At 49.7% G+C, this 20,724-nt stretch overlaps 1 protein-coding gene across 3 annotated transcripts in view; it reads left to right on the top strand.

The window, feature by feature from the left end:
* SHROOM3 (shroom family member 3) overlaps window positions 1–20,724 on the top strand; it is a 342,800-nt gene that overhangs the window by 147,383 nt on the left and 174,693 nt on the right. Inside the window, exon 1 of one of the 3 annotated variants that reach the window (XM_051819661.3) lies at window positions 15,983–16,567. The exons of the other annotated variants lie outside the window; for them this stretch is intronic. The gene's annotated coding sequence lies outside the window, so the exon portion shown is untranslated. Of the gene's footprint in view, window positions 1–15,982; window positions 16,568–20,724 lie in introns of those variants that run through there. 3 annotated transcript variants of the gene reach the window in all.

The raw sequence follows: 20,724 nt of genomic DNA, 5'->3' as shown, positions 1-20,724 counted from the left end.
GGTTCTTACTTTGCCTGTATTCTTTCACAAACATTTTAGAAAACAGCCCAAATAGACAGACGTGGTTTTTTTTTTTTTTTTTTAATACAAAGACTTTCAGCCTGCCTTCTTTCCAAGAGCATAGTAGCCTGCAGCCATTTCTAAAAATGGAACTTTCTGGTGCAGGTCAGTAAACAGAAGTGGCCCCTTGTCCCCCTGTTTACCCAGTTTCACGTCTGACACCTTCAGAATGGCAGTGGGGTCCCCCTTTAGTGTGCGGGAGGCTGAGGCGGTGACTGGGGAATCTTAGCAGCACCCAGCACGAAGCTGCTGGTGTTTGGATGTGGGGCTCTTTCAACCTTTGCCCCATGATCCTCTGACCCCTTTCCATCATGCTCTCAAAGGGAGGGGCAGAGGTCAAAACCTCCAAGTCACTCCACGAGTTACTCCCAGCCTGAGGGGCTCATGTGCCGTGGTGTTTGTTTTGTTTGATTTATCCTGCGGTTCTCCTCTGCAAGCTAATGAGCTTTCCAGGCGTCGTCTGGTTGCAGATTTAACCCAGCATCCATATCACAGTGCCTGGGTCTAGTCCCAGCTGCTCCATTCTGTGGATCCAGCTCCTTACTAATGCAACGGGAGGCAAGGCAGTGGTGATGGCTCAAGTACTTGGGCCACTGCCGTCCACATGGGAGATGCAGATGGAGCTCCCGGCTCCTGGCTTCAGCCTGGCCCAGTCCTGGGTGTTGTGGGCATTTGGGTAGTGAACCAACAGATGGAATATCGATCTCTCTCTCTCTCTCTTTCTCTCTCTCTGTATTTCCCTCTTTCTCTGTCACTCTGCCTTTCAGGTAAACACATCTTTTAAAAAATTCTAGATGTAGGGGCTGGCGCTGTGGTGCAACGGGTAAAGCCACTACCTGCAGTGCCAGCATCCCTTATGGGTGCTGGTTCAAGACCTGGCTATTCTACTTCCGATCCAGCTCTCTACTATGGCCTGGGAAAGCAGTAGAGGATGGCCCAGGTCCATGGCCCCCTGCACCCACATGGGAGATCCGGAAGAAGCTCCTGGCCATTGCGGCCAATTGGGGAATGAACCAGTGGAAGGAAGACCTCTCTCTCTCTCTGCCTCTCCTTCTCTTTCCGTGTAACTCTGACTTTCAAATAAATAAATAAACCTTTAAAAAAATCAACTTAACCATGAGTCTGCTGCAGATGCATTGATTTAAAAAAAGAGATTCTAGATGTAAGGAAATGGAATAAAATTATGGAGGTATTTGACATTGAACATCTGTAAGGTGTTTGAACTGGACATTTGCATTCATGGGATTCATGGTGGGTTCTTTTTTTTTTTTTTAATTGATTTATTTATTTGAAAGGCAGAGTTAGAGAGAGAGAGAGAGAGACCTTCCATCCTCTAGTTCACTCCCCAAATGGCCTCAACTGCTGTAACTGGGCTAATCTGAAGCCTAAAGCCAGCAGCTTCTTTTGGGTCTCCCATTGTGGGTGCAGTGGCCTAAAGATTTGGGCCACCTTCCACTGCTTTCCCAGGTGGATTAGCAAGGAGCTGGATTGAAAGTGGACAGCTGGGGACTTGAATTGGCGCCCATGATGGTTGCTGGCACTGCAGGCATAGGCTTTACCTTCTATGCCACAGCACCGCCACCCCCTCCCCCCATTTAATTCTCACAGCAATCCTGGAAACAGATATTTTTGTTACCATATTTTACAGATGAGCACATAGACTTTTGAGAGGACAGTCTGGCAGGGGGAGACATCTGTGAATTGTGTATTTTAGCGCTAGTCTGTGTGACCCAAAGCCGAAGCTTGCCCACCCGTGTGGGTTCAGATAAGTTGTTGTTTGTGACTGCTCGAACTGCCCAGCCAGCCCGGTGTAGGTCCTTCTAACCCTGCTGACCACAGGTGGCTGCGCCAATGCTTTTATTTGTTTTGCTTTAAAGGAGGTACAGGCTGGTGCCTTTTGTTTTCCCAGCAGTGTTAATTTGCAGCCCTTTAAATAAATTCACCTTGTCATCTTGTCTCACTCATTTGCTGGAGCAAGTTCACATGCCAATGAAAATAGACATAGGGGAGACAGCTCAGCGAGCAGGGAGAGGCCTTGTGGCTTATCCAGATGAGGGGTGCAGGCTCATCATTTTCTACACCCCTACCCCCAAGCAAAATGAAACCAAACCCCCCAGGCATGATCCCACCACATTTTGTTCTGTAATTTTAGAAGTGGTGGAAATACCTCATGAATACTGAAATGTTGGATCATTGTTTTTAAGTGACTATTTGAGAGTTGCAGTGAGAAAGTGCCAATTCTTTCCCAAATAGTAGATAAATGATGTTGAGTTGAGGCGGGAGCCTCTGTGGTTCTGACCCAACAGCCTACTGTGGGCTGCCCCACCCAGTCCCACCAGCTCCTAGAAGGGCTGGGTTTGGCCTTTGTCTCTGTCTCTTCTCTTCTCTTCTTTTTCTTTTTCTTTTTCTTTTTTTTAAGATCTTATTTATTTGAGAGGCAGATTTACAGAGAGAGGGAGGGAGAGACACAGAGAGAGGTCTTCCATCCACTGGTTTACCCCCTAAATAGCTGCAACGACCAGGGCCGGGCCAGTCCCAAGCCAGGAGCCAGGGCCTTCTTCTGGGTCTCCCACGTGGGTAGCAGGGGCCCAAGCCCTTGGGCCATCATTCACTGCTTTCCCAGGCCATGAGCAGAGAGTTGGATCAGACGTGGAGCAGCTGGGACTTGAACCAGCCCCCATATGGGATGCTGGCACCACAAGTGGAGGCTTAGCCTACTATGCCATAGCATCTCTGTCTCTAGCAGCCCAGAGTGAAGCCCCAGCTTCTCCCAGCAGCCCTCTGAACCCTCCCCCAGTGCCCCCCAGTCTTCCCTCCTGTTCCCTGGTTCCCTTCCAAACTTGCCTGAGTGTTTCTTACTCCCTCAGAGCCTTGCCAGGAGATGACCAAACACATAATCTCCAAAAACGTGGCTTAAACATAACAGAAATAGTTTGAGAATAATATGGTCTTACGCTACCTTAGAAGGGGACTGATACAGCTACTGCTCAGGTTCTGAAAAGGCAACTTTGCAGGCTGCGGGAGTGGCTTCTCAGTGGCATGAGACAGCTCAGTTGGAGTTACTTGTGTAGGGGAAGGAGGTTCTGTCATTAGAAGCCTTCAGGCCGTGGGCAGGAGGTGACCCAGAAGGCTGACCTTTGCCCTAGCAGCCTGCGTGTTCTGGAATGTTCTGAGAGTGCACACAGTGCCTGGCGCTTCATGGGTTGTCTGCAGGCAGGGTTCAACTGGACCTCCAGCTGTGTCTGAAATACGAAGAGGAGCTTGAAACCCAGTACAATCGGGGCTCAGATCTGTCCATTGCCTTCACTGGATATGATAATGAGAATGTGTAATGATTGACATTGGTACGTTGAAACAGGCAGGGGCGAAGGCACACTTGGATAACCTGATCACCTCAGGTACATATGCGATAGTAAGTTGTTTGTAACAGTAGATTGCCCGACGGAACCAATAAAAATTCCAAACACCCAGTGAAATTTGAATTTCAGATAAAACAATGAATAAATTTTTTATAAAAATATGTCCCTGATTTTATCTAGCAACTCATGACAGTTTAGATGTACAGAAAATTGTGGGTTCTTTTTTTAAGATTTATTTTATTTATTTGAAAGACAGAGTTACAGAGAGAGGTAGAGACTGGGAGAGAGGTCTTCCATCCGCTGGTTCACTCCCCAAGTCCTTGCAATGGCCAGAGCTGAGCCAATCAGAAGCCAGCATCCAGGAGCTTCTTCCAGGTCTCCCATGTGGGTGCAAGGGCCCAAGGCCTTGAGCCATCCTCTGCTGCTTTCCCCGGGCATCTTAGCAGGTAGCTGGATCGGAAGAGGAGCAGCCTGGGCTTGAACCAGCACCTATATGGGATGCCGGTGCCGCAGGTTGGGGCTTCAACCCACTGTGCAACTGACCCATGTGTGTTCTTCATTTTGTCTAAATTTAATCTGGTCATTACAAACCCACCACCCTCTCCCTCACTCCCAAAGTTCCCTGGGGGGTGGGGGGAGGGGACCAGAAGGGCTGGGCTTTCTGCCCTGTCTTCCTCTGTACTCTGATTTCTTCTTGTATAGCTGCAAGTCTCCTGCTTTAGGTGGGAGGGAATCTTCTTTGTACTCTAGGGGAAATTAGCTAACTAGAACCCCCTGGGTAAGAAACAGCAGTTCTCAAAACTGAGGTCATGGGCTTGGCATTGTGACTCAGTGGATTAAGCCACATGTGGCACTGGCATCCCAAAGTGCTGGTTCAAGTCCCTGCTGCTCTGCTTCCAATCCAGCTCCCTGCTAATGCACCTGGGAAAGCAGCCAAAGATGGCCCAAGGACTTGGGCCCTGCACCTATGTGGGAGACCCAGATGGAGTTTCTGGCTCCTGGCGTCAACCTGGCCCAATCCTGGCCTTTGTAACCACTGGGGAGTGAACCAGTGGATGGAAGGTCTCTCTTGGCTCTTGGATCTCTGTCTCTATCACTCTGCCTTTCAAATAAATAAAGTCAATCTTAAAAAGAAAAAAAGTGTGATCAAAGACCAGGAACTTCGATGAAATGCAGATTTACAGGCCTGTCTCTAAACCTACTGAATGAGAAACTCTGGGGTTTCGGCCCACCAATCTGTGGCTTATCAAGTATTCCCTATCCTGATTGCACCCCCCAAAAGACCCAGAATATTATAGAGTCCAGTAAATTCTCTGTCACTCTCTACCATGTCCTTTCATGGTTTTCAAGCCCAAAGTCTTGTTAAATAGACCAAAGACTCCCGCTCACTGCAATTGATCGATTAACTTGTCAGATAAACTAAAAATATTTTATGGTTTTTTTAAAAAAAGAATTTACAGAAAGGAAGGAAATTCTGACACAGCGTGCAACAGGGATGGACATGGAGGACAACATGCCGAGTGACATAACCCCATCATAAGAGACAGTTACTGTGTGATTCCACTAAGAGCAGTCAGTACCTGGAACAGTCAGTCTCATAGAAACAGAAAGTGGAATGGTGACTGCTCGGGAGACGGGAGGAGGAGCTGTTGTTTAATGGGCACAGAGTTTCAATCATGCAAGGTGCAAAGAGTTCTCGATAAGGATGGTGGTGATGATTACACAACAACACATATGTCCTTAATACCACAAACCGCACACCTGCAAATGGTTGATGATCAATTTTATTTTTTTTAAAAAAAGATCTATTTACATATTTGAAAGGCAGTTACAGAGAGAGAGAGAGAGATCTTCCATCTGCAGATTCATGCCACAAATGGCTGCAATGCCCAAAGATGGGCCAGCCCTAAGCCAAGAGCCAGGAGTTCCACTCAGGTCTCCTCCATGGGTGGCAGGGGCTCAAGGACTTGGGCCATCATCCACTGCCTCCGCAGGTGCTTTAGCAAGAAACTGGATTGGCAGCAGATCAGCCAGGACTTAAACCAGTGCTGATATGGGAGGCCAGTATTGCAAGGGGTGGCTTAACACACTGTACCACAACTGTAGCCATATAACAAAATTTTATGTTATATGTATTTTACCACAATTGAAAACAGTTTTTAGTTAAAAAATGGGAGATTATCTGGTGCATTGGCTTAAGCTGCCCCTTGGGGTGCCGGTATTCCGTGTCAGGGTGCCTTGTTCAAGTCCCAGCTATCCCACCTCTGTTCCAGCTTCCTCTGAGCGCACATGCAGAGACCTGGATGGCATTCCTGGCTGCTGGCTTCTGCCTGGCCCAGTCCCAGCCGTTGTGAGCATTTGGGCAGTGAACCAGCAGATGGAAGATCTCTCTCTGTCTCCCTGCCTTTCAAATAAAATTAAAATAAATAATCATTAAAAAAATGAAATGAAAACTGAAGCTCTGACTCAAAAGGGGCTTAAGTTGTTAAGCAATAGGAAAAGTCACAAGGCTAACTCAGCCAGTTATCCTCTATCCTGGAGGGTAGAATTCAGATATGAACGTGGAAGCAGATGCCTCTGATAAGCAGGGGTATTTCCCCAGGTCTGAGTTGAGTTTCGGAGCTACCTAAAGTATGAGAAGCAGCTGGTCAGTCAGATGCGAGTGTAGAATTCAAACAGCGTAGTGGAGTTAAGAACCCTTTGCATCAGTTAATGTCTCGTGGTCTCTACCTTTCTACATGAAAAGTATTGGCAAATCAGCAGCTATTCCCCATCTACCAAAAGAAGGAGCCGCTGGGGAGAGCCCAGCAGCCACTTTGCTCATTGGGCTGAGAGGGAAGTCTCCTGGGACCTCTGTTGCTCCCCTCTCCAGGCCTTGCATATCCTCCCTCGAGAGGGGGTGGTATTGGCTGGTTGTGGGGTATTAGACGTCCCCGGACCTCCTGCTTTAGTTGCCCACACAATCACACAGTGTTTCCTGGAGCGATTCATGTGTTCTCAGTCTTGTTAAAGGATGAAGTGAAGCACCTTTGGGACACTGGTATAATCGAGGTGAAATCAGTGACCTCCCTACGCAGAACACAGTGGCCAGACAGGTTCCCTGCTCCTCCTTCCCGGTGCACCTGCCACAGTTAGTCTACCCTTTATGCGGTTCTGCAGCCACCACCCTTCTCACTCCCTTTCCACTCTGCACAAACTTCCTGGGAGGGAGAAAAATCCGTAAACATCTAATCTATAGTCTTACAAGACAATGTTCTCATAAGCACCAGGAAATTCATTCAGGTAAATAAAGGTAGGGAAGACGACCTATACTAATAAAAGATAGCGCTATCTCTTTTACTGTGTTTATTAAAGTGTTTAAAAAACACACGAGTATCAGCTTTCACTATGCCCCCATCTTTATAATGGAAATCCTGAAATCATCAGATTCTAAATTGAATAAAATTCACAATGCCTTTGGTTAGGAAAAGACAGTTATCAAGATCTTGTGGAGGAGTTTACTGATCTCCTGGAGAGATGGTGTAGTGCAATGGAGAAGCACTGGGCTTGGGAATAAGCTTGCCTTTGCATCTGGACTTCCTCCTGCTTGGCTGTGTGAATCTAGCTGCACAACTGGGTTTCCTTTAATTGGACAGTGGAAGAAAAGCTACATAAATTTGCTTTTCAGAGGGATTTTGTGATGCTTAAAGAGGATACCTGACTTGTGGTAACTACACAGGAAACGAATTGGAAAGAACAGTTGTGAAAGTATTGATTATTGGAACCTGGAGAAGCTCTTGTCTGAGCTGTGGAGTAGCGTTCACCATTGCTGTTTCTGATTGTGCTCTGGTTTATTTAAGTGTCATGCTATTTCTTTCAGATCCCAAACAACTAGATCGGTTATCCATGCCTCATGACTAAGACTTGAGCTGGGCAACAAGAGGCCAGGCTGAGGGATCCTGAGGCCCACGTGGGGCTGAGAACCTGGATAGATCCTGCTAGAACCTCAGGCGGGTGCTGGCAGTGTCCTGACTGTGCCATTTCACTCTTCGCACACATCAGCACACTGCACACGCTCTGTGTATGTTACTCCTTAGTGAAAATGGTGAAGTGATTCAGACTAGGTGTCCACAAGGATTGCAAGGGCTACACACACCAAGTTTTCTATTAAAGTTGATTTTATTTTTTAAAGATTTATTTTATTTATTTTAAAGGCAGAGTTACAGAGAAAGAGAGGGAGAGATAGAGAGAGATCTTCCATCTGGTGGTTTACTCCCCAAATGGTTGCAATAGCCAGGGCTGGGCCAGGCCGAAGCCAGGAGCCAGGAGCTTCTTCCGGGTCTCCCACATGGGTACAGGGGCCCAAGTCCTTGGGCCATCTTTGGCTGCTTTCCCAGGTGCATTAGCAGGGAGCTGGATTGGAAGTGGAGCACCAGGGCTCAAATCTGTGTGCACACAGGATTCCAGCACTGCAGACATTAGCTGAACTTGCTATGCCGCCATGCTGGCCCCGATTGTATCTTTAAAAAGTCAACTCAGTGATTTTAATAAAGTCCTTTGATTGTTACAACTTTTTTAATGACATCTTATACCCTAGTATGAACATTTGATCTGAAGACAAAAACCCGGCATGGGGCAGACAGTCGACAGAGCAGTCAAGACACAGAGAGCTTAGGTTTGAATCCCGGCTCCAGCTCCTGTCTCCAGCTTCCTGCTGCTTCATACTCTGGGAGGCGGTGGGTGATGGCTTAGGTCATTGGGGTTCTTGTCACCTGTGTGGGAAACCTGCATTGAGTTCTTGACTCTGGGCTTCTCCCTTGCCCAGCCAGGCTGCTGTGGGCATCTGGGGAGTAAGTAACCCAGCAGTTGGGAGCTCACTCTGTCTGTGTTTCTCTCTGTATATGTCTCTTTGCCTCTTAAATAATAAATTAATCCATTAAAGAATAAGAATAATGAAGGAAGGGAAATCTGGACGTTTTCCCTACTCTGGATTTCCTGCTTCTGGAACGATCAGGCGGTCTGGCAGCTGGAGCTGGAGCTGTGTGTGCCCTAGTGGGAGAGGCAGGCCCTTTACAGCTTGCCTGGGGCCCCGGCTGCCTCCTGTGAACTGGTGCAGGCCCCTGTGCTCATTCACCTACTTTCCTGTGTAGCCAGCTTGGAAGCCCCAGCACTGGCTCGCTCGTTCCTTTTCATCTCCAGCCAACTGGCCAGGCCGCCTCTTCCAGTGGACGGCGGCGGTTTCGCATACCAAACTGGGAAGGGACTCATCGTGTCTCACTTCCTGTGGCTGCGGCTCTGCTCACCCTAACACCTCTCATGAAACACCTGCTGACTGAATTAAAAAAAAAAAAAATACGCGTCCTGTGCCGGCTGCCTGACTGTGCCTCTCTCTGGCTGTGTGTCTTTTCAAGGAACGTGGGTTTGCTGTCCCCACTGTAATTCAAACTGCCCTTTTTGACCATGACACAAGATGCAAGGGTAGGAAAGCAAAAGGAAAAAAAGTCCTCCTCCTCGTCGTCACTTGAAATTATGATTTGAAGCAGATTTTATTACGCCAAATTGTCGTCAGGCTAATTGCGTGACAGGCTCTCTCCTTACTGCTGGCTGGCGCCATCCAGCTGATCTACGCCACTGATATCTGGCTGGGGGAGGCGTGGCACAGGGTCACTAAGGAGAATCCTGCTACCCGGAAACATACCCAAAGTCCCAAGCACCAGACCTGGCCCTGTGTGTCCTGGTTTTCAATCGTAGCATTTCCACCACGTGCAGCTGGGGTTAAGAGTGTCTCGTTTAAAATCAGCCTGCCTGGCTTCAAATCCTGTTGCTACCATTTGTGGGCTTTGTGACCTTGGGCAATTTTTTTTTTAATTCCTCTGTGCCTAATAGTGGCCCAAGTAAGGTTGTTGGGAGAGTTAGAGCCAATATTATAATGCTTAGTATCCTGCCTGAAACAGAGCACGCACCATGCTCAGTGACCTGTGAGATAAGTACAAGAAAGTACACGTGTGCTGCTGTCTGGACACTGTTCTCCTTCTTTATCATAGCTGTGTAATTTTTCTAGGCTGAAATGGACCATTAAGATTGCTGTAAGGTTTTTTTTTCCTCCAGAGTTTTTTTTTTTTTTTTTTTTTAATCCCTGAGCATAAATTGTGAACCCAAATGTGGTTCCTGCACCTGTTATCACTAAATCTTAACTTGGGGTTCCCCGTCTGGGATGTTGGGACTTTGAAGGGGTAATTGAATTTATTGCCTTTATTTGCTACCTTCAGGCTACCAACACTGTTCTGAAAAAATACTTCCTTTTTCTTCAGAAGAGGGAGAAGGAGGGTTCCACGTTAGGATGGGGCCAGCAGGACAGAAGCAGGGGGGAATTGAAAAGCAGGCTGACCCCATCAGTAGAGTTATCAATGAGAAAACGCCATGCCCTCTGGCTTCTGTGTCCTGAGGGTTTATGGCTCCAGGTCTTACCCAGGCAAGGTGTCCTGTGATAATACCACCAGCATCTTTTATGGCGCTCAGAGGCCTGCGGGGCAGTTTCTCCCCCACCTTGTTAACACCAGGCGCCATCAGATGGGATGAGAAATGCTCAGCTGAGTACAAAGGGAGCATTGCTCAGCTGCTGAGTGTCTGCTCCCCTAGATGTCCTCAAGGCTCCGGCTCCGTAACCACACTCAGGGTTCTGCAACAGATACAATTCCCCACGAAATCAAACGAGAATGGCCCAGAGCAGAGAAGCTGCAGTTTCGCCCCAGGCTCATGCCTGGTTTTCTTGCAGCCTGGAACCTGCGTGTGGGAGTTTACACAGCTGGCAGCAGTCATCTGAGTCCCATGAGAATGATGTACTGAAGGTTTTTCTCACCCTACTCATCACTGTCATCTTGGCTGTTGGCACCTTCCACACCTCTGTGACCTGTCCTACGGAGCCTCTTCCCTCTGAAGATAGAGTGTGGTCTACAAAAGGGACATAGGCAGGGTGCCAGCTCTTCTTGAACCTTTTACATGATTTTAGAAATGTATTTATTGGCTGCCTGTGCTGTGGCATAGCCGGTAAAGCCACCACCTGCAGTGCCAGCATCCCATATTGACTCCGGTTCGAGTTCCAGCTGCTCCACTTCCCATCCAGCTCTCTGCTATTGCCTGGGATAGCAGTGGAGGATGACCCAAGACCTTGGGCCCCTACACCCTTGTAGTAGACCCAGAAGAAGCTCCTGTCTCCTGGATTTGGGTCGGTGCAGCTCCGGCCATTGCAGTCATCTGAGGAGTGAGCCAGAGGATGGACGACCTCTCTCTCTCTCTGCCTCTCCGTAACTCTGCCTTTCAACTAAATAAATACATCTTTTAAAAAAAAAAAGGAGAAATGTATTTATTAAGCATCTAATATATGCCAGCCTTTGCTGCGGGTGCTTGGGACTCGGAGATGATAATAACACACGTACTATGTGTGTCCGTTACACAGTGTGCTATACAGTTCTACCGTGCATTAGCTAGCACATTAGACAGTCGTTATTCAGCTGTGCAGTGCACTATACGGCTCTGCAGCGCATTATACAGTGCCTTAGACGGTCGTACAGTGCACTGTCCAGCTATCCAGTACATTCTGCAGTTATACACTGCATTAGAAGCTGGTGAGCGCTCAAGCAGAAGAAAACAGGCCAGAGGCCAAGAGGCCTTTCGGTCTCCTCCATTCAGAAAATTCCTTAAATTCCTCCTGGGAGTATTCAGGACAAACTTGCAATTTTTACAAACCTCCTCCATGTTGGGAATAAATTAGGAAAGTACAAAGGCTGGCAAGTAAGTGGCTACAGGCCTCCCAACTCCACCTTAATGGGAGCCTGATCTGCCCAAGACGCAGACACAAAGAGGTGAAAATGAGCAAAGCCATGCCTGCCTTTGGTGTTCTGTAAATCGTCCACCACAGACCCTCTTCTCCTACCCCATGCAAGCGCCCCACAAGCCCATGTGCAAATCGTTAAGGAGAAACGCCTGCGGAAATCTGCTGTGCTGAGATCGTGGTCTGCAGTTCCTCAGTGATGACGTAAAACTCTCCTGTCTGTGGGTTTGGCTTTTTCAAAGGCCATCAGAAAACAGCGTGTGCTGGAGTAGGTGAGCTACTGGGTGGCAGACACGGCACAAACGCGTATCGTAGCTCTTCAGAAATTCATCCGGTGTTCTCCTTTTTTATCCCCTCTTCACCACAAAGATCGGGGCTGGGAAGACACCTTGGGATGTCTGGGGCAGGGTCCTCTCAGAGCACGAGGAATAGAGCCCAAAAGACAAGGGACTTGTTCAAGGTCACCCAGCCAATCAGCGGCTGACCCAGACAGGAAGCCACGCCCCACTCGTCCTGTCTGTGGGCTTCCGCCTTGCTGCTGCCCGCTGGATTTTTTTTTTTTTTTTTTTTTTTTTGACAGGCAGAGTGGACAGTGAGAGAGAGAGACAGAGAGAAAGGTCTTCCTTTTCAGTTGGTTCACCCTTCAATGGCTGCTGCGGCCAGTGCACCGTGCTGATCCAAAGGCAGGAGCCAGGTGCTTCTCCTGGTCTCCCATGGGGTGCAGGGCCCAAGCACTTGGGCCATCCTCCACTGCACTCCCGGGCCATAGCAGAGAGCTGGCCTGGAAGAGGGGCAACCGGGACAGAATCCGGCGCCCCGACTGGGACTAGAACCCGGTGCGCCAGCACCGCAGGCAGAGGATTAGCCTATTGAGCTATGGCGGCGTGCCGGCTGGAATTTTAAATGCTGCCTCCAGATAGGACAGCCTAAGCCTCTTCAGCTGACTGCCTGGGAGGGCTGGGCAGACAGCAAATGAGCGGTGAAAGCGTTTGGGGACCTGTTCCTCAAGCCCACCGGAACTCAGCAGTAGAGGAGGCGGGAAATAGAGGACAGCACCAGGCAGGCTTTTACCTGGGCAGGGTGTGGACCGTCTCGGTTCTGAGTGAGGCGGGCACGTATGTTCCAGTAAACAGAACTGTGCACGAAGTGGTCTGCGTGCATGATGAAGGGTCTTGCTTCCAGACCGGAGGACTGCAGACTTGGCCATCCTTCCGCCCATAGGTGGCCCTCCCAGCCCTGCTCCCTGGAGTGATTGGGGTACCCTGTGCTGTCTCACTTCATTCAGGTCGTGGTGAGGGTGGGGAGAGCTCTCAGCCAGCCCGTGCCACTACAGTGAACGTTCATCAAAAAGTTCATGAGAAAATGGAATTAAAAGACAAATTTGGGGGCTGGCATTGTGGTGCAGTGGGTTAGGTCGCCTCCTGCAATGCCAGCATCCTATATGAGCGTTGGTTTTGGGCCTGGCTGCTCCATTTCCAATCCAGCTCCCTGCTAATGCGCCACGGAAAGCAACAAAAGATGGCCCAAGTGCTTGGGCCCCTGCCACCCACGTGGGAGACCTTAGAGGAGTTCCAGGCTCCAAGCTTCAGCCTAGCACAGCCCAGGACATTGTGGGCATTTGAAGACTGTCTCTCCCTCTATCTCTGCAACCCTGCCTTGCAAATAGACAAACAAATCGTTTTTTGTTTTGGTTTTATTTTATTTTTTATGTTTTGACAGGCAGAGTGGACAGTGAGAGAGAGAGAGAGAGACAAAGAGAAAGGTCTTCCTTTGCCGTTGGTTCACCTTCCAATGGCCACCGTGGCCGGCACACCACACTGATCCGATGGCAGGAGCCAGGTACTTCTCCTGGTCTCCCATGGGGTGCAGGGCCCAAGCACTTGGGCCATCCTCCACTGCACTACCAGGGCATAGCAGAGGGCTGGCCTGGAAGAGGGGCAACAGGGACAGAATCCGGCACCCCGACCAGGACTAGAACCCGGTGTGCCCGCGCCGCAAGGCGGAGGATTAGCCTAGTGAGCCGGGGCGCCGGCCTTGTTTTGGTTTTAAAGATTTATTTATTTGAAAGACAGAGTTACAGAGAGAGGTAGAGATAGAGAAAGAGGTCTTCCATCCAATGGTTCACTCCCCAGATGGCCACAATGGCCGGAGCTGCATTGATCCAAAGGCTGGAGCCAGAAGCTCCTTCTGGGTCTCCCATGTGGGTGCAGGGGCCCAAGGACTTGGGCCATCCTCCACTGCTTTCCCAGGTCCATAGCAGAGAGCTGGATCGAAAGAGGAGCAGCCAGGACTCGAACCGGCACCCATATGGGATGCTGACACTTCAGGCCAGGGCTTTAACCTGCAACGCCACAGTGCCGGCCCCACAAACAAATCTAAAAACAAACAAACAAACAAAAAAAAAACTAAAAAAAGAGATAAACTCAGAGCTGGTATTTGGTGCAATGATTGAGATGCCACTTGGGATGCCCACACTGCCATATTGGGCTGCCTGGGTTCAAGTCCTAACTCAGCTTCCTGCTAATGCACACCTGGGAGGCAGCAGATCATGGTGTAAGTACTTGTGTTCCTATCAACTGTATGGAAGACCGGCACTGAGTTTTTGGGCTCCAAGCTTCAACCTGCCCAGCTCAGGTTTCTGGCATGTGGAGAGTGAACCAGTGGATCAAAAATCTTTGTCTCTCACTCAGATGACAGGCAACTACCGATAGTAGCTGATAATCGCATGGTGGCTAACCATGGGTTTTTAGGTATAGCCCAACTGTAGGTTGAACCGTGTGGAATTGCAATTGCAATGGACTAAAACTTGTCAAATATCAGCAGCTTCCCACGTCCAATCTAAGACTAAGAATGCACGTGAGTTCCTTGTAAGCATCACGATGATTTCCTTATCTAATGACGTGTGGAGGGCAGATAATTTAATTGCTTCAATGTCATTTTTTTTTTTCTGACAGGCAGAGTGGACAGTGAGAGAGAGAGAGAGACAGAGAGAAAGGTCTTCCTTTTCCATTGGTTCACCCCCCAGTGGCCGCTGCGGCCAGCACGCTGCAGCCGGCACACCGCGCTGATCCGAAGGCAGGAGCCAGGTGCTTCTCCTGGTCTCCCATGCAGGTGCAGGGCCCAAGTACTTGGGCCATCCTCCACTGCACTCCCGGGCCACAGCAGAGAGCTGGACAGGAAGAGGAGCGACTGGGACAGAATCCAGCGCCCCGACTGGGACTAGAACCAGGTGTACCCGCACCGCAGGCGGAGGATTAGCCTAGTGAGCCATGGCGCTGGCCTCAATGTCATTTTAATATTTAAAATTTGCCTGCTTAGTTTAGCTTCCCTAAAGAAGCCCCTCAAGATTGCTTTCCACGTAGCATAGCACCTGTGAGGACAGACGCAGTGTGCACAGCTCCTCCTGGCACCAACAGCATGTTGAGGATGTTAACACAGATCTGGGCTGTGAGGGACTCACTGGTGAAGTGGAGAGGGAGGGGACTCCTGGCTCCTTGGAACTCCTGTGAGTGTGCTGCTGGTATACACGCATCGTTTATCATTCTGCACCGTGGAGGTGACTCGGGGTCTGCAGCAGGAGGTCGTGAAGTTGGACACATTCTGCTTGAATTGTGTGTGGCTGCTCTTGAACTCTGGCCCGCTGGGAATAGCCCTGCTTGGCTCAAAGGAAATGCAAGTCAGTTGGGGTGTGGGGGAGGGGGAGGGGGAGGGGGACTGAAACCTGGGATGAGAACTTTGCCTTCCTGGAAGGAAAGAGGGCTGCATCTGCGGTGGTGCCAGCGGCAGGCAGCAGGTAGATTCTGGGCACCGCCCCGCCCACTCTGCCCCGCCCACCTTGGCCTCAGTCTGGTTTCCTTAGATCTCACATTAGAGGGGTATAAATAGCTCTGGACTTCACGTGGAATGTTCTGGAGAGACTGCCTTTCTAGTTAATACAGGAAAGAGTCTGAGTAAAGTTCGTCTCACCTTTAAAACGAAATGCTATTTTTGAAGACTGGGGGGTTTCTTGGTATCTGGATTACAACCAGATGTAGAATATAATGCCCCCAGGGGAGTTCAGAATTCCTGTGTGTGTGTGAGAGAGAGAGAGAGAGAGGGAGAGGGAGAGTATTACAGGTGTTCTCTCGTCTTTCTCCCCACACATTCTGCAAATCTGGTCAAGATGCTTTTGCCAGGAGGTGTAGAAATCATCTGTGGGTTCCCTGATTTGTTTTTTCCCACACAGCAGCCCAAACTAATGAAAATGCATTTGCACAGCCACAGACTCAGACGCACTTGGAGTCCCATTTGCTTTCTGTGTGTACGATTCCTTTTCTCTCTCTTTGTGTCTATGGTTACTGTTAAGCTGACCCCTACAGTCTGGGGCAAATACCAAACGTGAATCAAGCCCTCCTTATCCATACAGCTGCAGAGAATTGTGGTTCAGGCGCCCAGATGATAGAGTGAGGCCAAAGCTCTTTTTCTGGGTGCAATTTAGGGAACGTTTTAGGATTCTGCCAGCCCAGCTGGGGCCGCATGGCCACACCTTCTTTTGCTGAACGTCCTGCTCTGTGGCTGTTTTGTCTTTTTATTTTTACAAGCAGCATCTAAGTGTTCATGTCAGAGGTGACTTTTGCAATACTGCCTTTCACTGTTCGAAACAACACCTGTCAAAAGACCTTTCTTTCGATTTGCTGTTGCTTCCCCCTTTCCCCAGTTTCTGAACCTGTTGCTTGCAAAAAAAAAAAAAAAAAAAAAAAAAAGGCGATTAAAGGTTGATCGTAATCAGCTGCAAATAAGCCAGAGTGGAGACTCCCAGGGGCACGGGCAGAGCCCCCGAGTGGCTGGAGCTGCCCACGCAGCATCGTGACCTTCCCCTTCGCTGTCATTGTCTTCGAAGCTGCGTGTTTGAGTCCGAGGACCCCGGAGCGATGCTCGCCGGGGAAGGGCAGGAGAGGGCTCACCCCAAGGCTCCAGCGTGAAACACAGCGTCCCTGGAGCGCAGGCAGCGGTGCAGGCCTGAGCCCGGCCCACGGGGCGCGCCTGTCGAAACCGGTTCTCGGCTTCTAGCCCAGCGGACGGCCCCTTCCAACAGGGGGCCCTGCTCCTGTCAGGCCGGCCCGCGGCGATTGGCTGAAGGAGAGGGCAGTAATTCGAACTGGCTTTTGTGGGCGGCCAAGCAGGGCAGCGCAGGTTGCCGCGGAAGCGGTGGCAGACACCTGCGGCTCAGCTCGGCGCGGGCTCCGGGGACTCTCTCCGCGCCCCCTGGGGGGCCAGCGTGGCCCGTTGTCAAGCTGGCCGGGGCTGGCCGGCAGGTAGCCGAGGACCGTGGAGGCGCCGGGGCGTAGGCTCCCTGAAGGTAAGGCCGTTTTCCACTACCTACTTCTGGGTCACCTTATTTCTCTGCTGGCGTTGAGGAGGTAAACCAAAGGGAAACCGGGCACTTGTTCAGGATAGGCCTTGATGTGGAAATCAGATGTGCCGGCAAAATAACACAAAGGAATAAAGCAAGCCGTAAACGGGCAGGGAAAGTTGTTGGCGTCCTGGAACCCTGGCGGGCAGCTGGCACCTGGCGGTGGCCTCTTGGCTCAAGTGTAGCTTTTCCTTGAGTCCGGCAAACACGTGAGCTCGCTCGGAGCACTCTACCGGCCCCCTCCCGTGGCGCAGCCCCCAGCAGTTGTGATCGCAACTTCAGGACAACTCATTTTCAAAGCTTTGTTGCCCTGTGATGTGAAAGTGGCGTTTCTTGTTCAGGTTTGTTCCACAAAGGCGCGTTGGTGAACTCCACTTGGGCAGGAGGCTTTGGGCTGTCCTGGTTGGCTCACTGCGCAGCCTTGGGCTGAACAGGGCGGATGCTAAAGCAAGCCCCCGACTTCGCAGCGGTTGAGACGCCGTGATTCTGATTCGCTGTAACCTTTGTCTGGCGTCTACTTGTCAGTCGGTGGACACTTCAAGGACCCGCCTGGGCTTCCTTCTTGGGTTGCCCTCAGCATCTTTGTCATTTGGGAATTTAGTGATCAAAGACCGGAAAACAGGGCTGCTTGCTTGGAACCAGCGTTTCTAGCCTGCTGGTTTTGTCCTGAGAGGGAGGAAGTATTTTTCCCTTGCATTTGATTTTGTTAATGAACACATTCTGTAAGTGGGTGAAGGTGCCTTTATAAATCCAAAGACAGCCTGAGCCTACTTTTCTCACCTTGTTAGTTTCAAGGACCTAAACACCTGTCTTGAAGGGAGGGTGCCTACCAATTCCCAGTGATTTGGCTCTAGTAGTAGAAGAAAGGGCGACCAGACAGGACAGGGGTGGTGCAAGAGAGCACAAACACGCAAAGAAGCCATTCCCTTGAAATCCTGAAATAACGCTTTTTCTTCCAAGTTCATAGCCAATTGGAATCTTCCAATTTTCCTCACTGTTAGCTCAAGTGTCTTTATAAAGGCATTTTCCTGTAGGATCAGTATTTCAGTAATACTCAATGTAAATACTAAAAATGACTGCTTTGATGAGTAAAAGCACCAGAATGGAATTAGCCATCAGGGGAAATGTGACCATCACACAAGTCTAGAGCAATCATTTAAAATATAATGTGTGTGCAAATAGTAGCAATGGTTGCTGGTGATTGGAACATGCAGATTGGTAGATATTGCTGCTGTTTATAAATTCATCAGTGTCAAAGGAGTTAAAGAGAAAAGAATGTTAGAAAACTATAGGTATAGATTATTTGCTATTGATTTATATTCAAAATTGTATCCTCACTTAAAAATTATAACCTAGCGAATATAGAACTCAAAGGTGACTTCTTGGGGGAAAGATAAAGCTATTTTTGTTTGAGAGGGATTAATACCATCTCTAGCTTCAATTAATATTATTTTTTTAATCCCTATCGATTAAAAACCCTAGTGTCCTAAGAAAGGGAGAGAGAGAGCTGAAAACTTCTTTCTCTCTACTTAGAAAAGAAATAAAGTCACATTTCATATTAAGAGAATCCAAGGCCCTGGTTATATCTGCAGGGACCAGGGGACCCCAAAGATGTCACTGAGCACAACCATTTAAGAAGATCGACAGATGGGTGGGTATTCCATGCCCAGAACGCCAGCAGTTAGATCAGAGGACAGGAGAATAGAGGCTCTTAGAGGTATTGTTTCCCCAGTGGCCACTTTAAAAGCCTTCCTTGTGGGGCTGTGGAACGCCTGCCTGGCTCCCTTGTCTGCTCCATGCCAAGGGTCCCTCCTGGTGCTGTGGTCAGCACACAATGGGGCACAGTAGAGCTGCCTGGCCCGCCCTCCCAGACACACACTGTGTGCCCATTGGCTGAGCTGAGCAGATGGACGCCTGTCTACGTCAGGCTTCTACGTGGGCCCCTGGCTTTGTTGTTGTTGAAAGGCAGATACAGAGGGACAGAGATCTTCCATCTGCTGATTGGCTCCCTAAATGCACACAAGGTGGGGGGGGGGGCAGCTGGGCCAGGTCAAAGTCAGGAGCTGGGAAGTCAGTCTGGTCTCCCAGGTGAGTACTGGAGTCATCACCTGCTGCCTCCCAGGGTGGAAGAAGTAGTAAACAAAAGGGAGAACAGACAGAGGTCTAGAAAAGGACTGGAATGGGACCTGAACCCAGGCACTTTGATACGGATGCAGGTGGCCAAGCCCTGTCTCGACCACTGAGCCGAATGCCTGCCCCAGTCCCTGGTTTTTGAGTGGGTGTTGGGGGGTGACCTGTGAGTTCAGGGGTGGAGAGCTGGGTGAACACCTCCCCCACCTCCGGAGAGATGGCTGCTGTGATATATCACTGGTTAACAGGAACAAGTTGGCCAAGGTTATTAGATCCGACCTCTAAAAGGCATTTTCTTTTTAATGAAATACCCCAACCCCAGCAATCCCAGTGGTCACATTTTGGAGCCATGTGGTCATGTGGTAGGCTACACCCTGGGACAAATGGCTGATTGGGGGAGGCAGGGAGCCCAGCAGTCTCAAGTGATTTTGCTTTTTATGTTGGACAGACTAGATTCAAAACAGACATCAAAAAGTCCCTTTGAGAGAAAAGCTCTCTGAGAACCGGGTGTGGCCCGAAACAGGCGGGATGGCCTTGCTGCGCCCGCCCTTTGGGGTCAGGTGTGCCCTGGCCTTGGGCACTGAAGGGAGGACTTTGCCTCTGCACTCGGGCGGGGTTGGAAAGCAGCAGCTCTGCAGGCGTCGGAATGTGAGTGAGCCCTGGCCTGAGAAGCCGGTTGGAATCCCTGGGTTTGTTCCCAGACTCCAAGCTCCTTGGGGAGCAGTCAAGCCCCCCTATAGACCCTCCCCCCCCAGCCCATGGGCAGCGTTCCAGACATGCCCAGCCTGGGGCCAAGGGGGCCAGCAGTTGGACTCCCAGGGGAGCCCAGCACCAAGTTCCTGCCTTATCTTTTCCCTCATAGCCACGGCTGACCAGATATTTATGCCACGATTTCTCAGTGCCTGATTAGTCAGGGTTCACTCATTCCTCCATCTGATGCCATGAAGGTCAGTGTCATTATCCTGGGTTGGAAGAGAGACGAGGGACGAAACTGTTGGACAAATCTGTCCAATTGCACAAAGAAGTTGGGGAGAAATTCGCAACATGCCGTTCTTCTCTTATTGGCTGTTCTGTCAAAAGGGGTATTAGAAATCCCTAAATCTTGCCTCTAGCAGTTCCATCCTGGCACTAAGAATGCCTCAGGTCAAAAAAAAAAAAAAAAAAAAAACACAACAAAAACAAAAACAAAAACAAAACGATGGCTTTCTTCACTGGATCACTGTGCCTGGGAGGCAGTCAGGGATGTAAAGACAATGAAATGAATTGGGTGTGAAGCCCGGCTCGGCGACGTCTGGCCAGGTGCACAGGCATGTGTGCCCCACCTGCTCACCTGAAGAAGTGAAAGCCAAGTCAAGGCGCTCGTTGGTAAAGCTGAGCTGGAGCCTAAACTGGGAGGGACGGCCCCTGCTCTCCTGTGGACTTTTCCTAGAGAGGCCTGATCTTTTCGTTTATGGCAAATTTCAGCCGAGGCCCCTTGGCCTGGGAGGCCGGCCGCGCAGCCTGCAGAGGCATCTCAGGAATGTGGATGGCATGCCTGCCGGAGTGGCCTCAAGCCCTTCCTGGGCCATCTGTTGTGGGCCGGAAAGTCTCGTAGCAACAGCTTCTCAGGAATGGTGCTTTTTTTCCCCCTTAATTAAAATTAACTAACACAAAACCCAAAACTGCTCCATTGCTCTAGAAGAATCGGGACAGCGTTCAGATTCTTCCTGCAGAATGATGAGCTTTTAAGGAAGAAAAGCTCCTGCCTCCTTAATTCCTGTTCTTTAAATGAGCAATTTGTACTTGGTGTGGAGGGCTTCATTTTTCTCCCTGGGGGAAGATTTTTTTTTTTTTTTTTTAGGCTGGAGTTGACAATGAATTTCCAAAGCTGTGGAGAAGACAATTGGCAAAATATGATTGATAAAAGTGAAAAAGTGATGAGATTTTCCTGGCGTGTGTTCCATGTATACTTTTGCCTGTGTAATAAAGTGAAC

This window comes from Oryctolagus cuniculus, chromosome 8, assembly GCF_051225735.1.
Source record: "Oryctolagus cuniculus isolate XC-2025 breed Fujian yellow rabbit chromosome 8, ASM5122573v1, whole genome shotgun sequence".
NCBI classification, from domain to species: Eukaryota; Metazoa; Chordata; class Mammalia; order Lagomorpha; family Leporidae; genus Oryctolagus; species Oryctolagus cuniculus.
The sequence above is the reverse complement of the archived record's forward strand: the minus strand, read 5'-3'. Positions and strand labels throughout refer to the sequence as shown.